Raw genomic sequence first — 2,571 nt, forward strand, 5'->3', positions numbered from 1 at the left:
TGCACGAATCATGACCAACTTCTTCTGTCTAAAACTGATCAAATATGCAATCAACATATATTGCTAATTACTGGCGATTGGAATGCAAGGATTGAAAACAAAGAGGAAGGATCAATCGTTGGAAAAATGGCCTTTGTGATAGAAACAAGGATATAATTTTGATGATAGAACACAAGACTAATTTGCAAGACCAATGAACATCTTTTTTAAACAACATAGAAAACAACAGTACACATGGACATTACCAAATGGAATACACATTGACTACATCTGTGGGAAGAGATGGTGAAAAAGCTCCATATCATCAGCCAAAACAAGGCCAAGGGAAGACTGTGGAACAGACCATCAATTGTTCCTATGTGAATACAGTCTGAAGCTGAAGAAAGTTAAAACAAGACCACGAGAGACAAAATATGACCTTGAACATACCCCATCTGAATATCAAGACTATCTCAAGAACAGATTTAATGCATTAGACACTAAAGACCAAAGACCAAAGAGCTGTGGGATGACATACAAGAAGAAAGCAAAAGATCATTAAGAAGATAAGAAAAAAGGAAACGACCAAAATGGATGTCAGAAGAGACTCTGAAACTTGCTCTTCAGTGCAGAAATGCTGAAGAAGATGGAAGAAATGAAGAGGTAAAATAGCTTAATAGCAATTTCAAAGGGCATTCAAATATTATAATGAAATGCACTAAGACCTAGAGTTAGAAATTTAAAGTGGAAGAACATGCTCAACATTTCTCAAGGTGAGGGAACTGAAGAAAAATTAAAGCCTCAACTTGCAATATTGAATAATTCTACGGGAAAAAATGATTAATGATGCAGAAAGCATCTAAAGAAGATAGAAGAGGTCCTGCAGTGCACACTATGGAGGCACTGAGCAGTGTCCACTGGCTGACCCGAGCGCTGGTCGCCACCCCGAACCCTGGAGTATAGAGGGGCCTGTGCACCTCGGCCATGTCGGGGCCCACAGTGAGAAGCCAGGCCAAGGACGTGAAGGTGGAGAGCACCTTCCCAGTGACTATGCTGCCGGGGAATGGCATAGGCCTTGAGTTAATGCACACCATCAAGGTATTCAAGGCGGCTGTTGTCTTGGTGGAGTTCCAGGAACAATACCTGAGTGAGGTGCAGAATAGAGTATCTGAGGAGAAGCTGGAGCAAGTGTTGAGGAGGAGAACAAGGTGGCAATCATTAGAAAGATCCATACCCCAATGGAGTATAAAGGGGAACTAGCCTCCTACACTTGAGGCTGAGGCATAAATTGGATTTGTTTGCAAACGTTACCCTACGTAACAATCTAGACCAGGTGATCATTCAAGAGTAGTTAGAAGGGGAGTGCAGATGGAAGGGGAATGCAGCCTTCTAGAACATGACATTGCAAAGGGTGTGATTGAGTGCTTGAAGATTATCACTTGAGCCAAGTCTCAGCGAATTGCAAAGTTTGCCTTTGCTTATGCCAACAAGAAGGGACAGGCCAAAGTCACAGCTGTGCACAAGGCCGACATTATGAAACTTGGGGATGAGTTGATCCTGCAGTGCTGCAGGGAAGCTGCCGAGCTGGGCCCCCCAAACAAGTTTGAGACAATGATCATAGACAATTGTTTTATGCGGCTGGCACAGAATCCTTACCGGTTTGATGTGCTTGTGATGCCCAATCTATATGGGAATATTATTGACAATCTGGCTGCTAGCCTGGTTGTGGGAGCTGGTGTGGTTCCTGGGGAGAGCTACAGTGCAGAGTATGCAGTCTTTGAGACGAGTGCTGGGCATCTATTTGCTCAGGCAGTCGGCAGGAATACAGCATCTTTCAGCCTCCAACATGCTGAGGCATCTCAATCTTGAGTACCACTCCACCATAATTGCAGATGAGGTGAAGAAAGTGATCAAAGTTGGCAAGGTTCAGACTCAAGACATAGGCACCCACATCTGACTTCATCAAGTCCATCATTGGCCACCTGCACCCCCATGGGGGCTAGAGCCCTTTATTCCTTCCAACCTCACAAGGACCATACATCTATACATCCGTTCTGTATGCTGGACCAGAGCCTTACCTCGAGACAGTGGACCATAGTCACCCTTCTGGACCAAGCCTAGGTTGTCTTGGGTCTGGCTTAGGAAACTGTTGGGTCGTGGGTTTGTTAGGAACTAGGCCTATAGGCTACAGGTATGATGACAGTTCTCCTTCACAGGTTCAAACCTCTGACATGGGTGTTTATGCCACCTGCCATGACTTCACTGAGGCTATCATTGCTGCCCTGCCCTGTTCATAGGTCCTGCCTGCCCCTGTGTAAAGATGCTCAATAAAACACACACACACACACACACACACACACACACACACACACATAACCATGGAAGATATATAGTAACTTTTCAAAAAAAAAAATAGTCAATGTTCAACCATTTCAAGAGGGAGCACATAGTCAAGAGCTAATGATACTGAAAGATGAAGTCCATGATACACTGAAGGCATTGGAAAAGAACAAAGCACCAAGAATTAATGGAATGAAAATTGAAATATTTCAACAAACTGATGTGGCACTGGAGGAACTTGCTCATCTATGC

General features: G+C 44.0%; 1 pseudogene; it reads left to right on the top strand.

Annotated features, from left to right (window-relative positions):
* The first annotated feature begins 873 nt into the window (after positions 1-873).
* Positions 874-1,982, top strand: LOC102822983 (annotated as a pseudogene).
* The last annotated feature ends 589 nt before the right edge of the window (positions 1,983-2,571 follow it).

Source organism: Chrysochloris asiatica, unplaced genomic scaffold (assembly GCF_000296735.1).
Source record: "Chrysochloris asiatica unplaced genomic scaffold, ChrAsi1.0 scaffold00109, whole genome shotgun sequence".
NCBI classification, from domain to species: Eukaryota; Metazoa; Chordata; class Mammalia; order Afrosoricida; family Chrysochloridae; genus Chrysochloris; species Chrysochloris asiatica.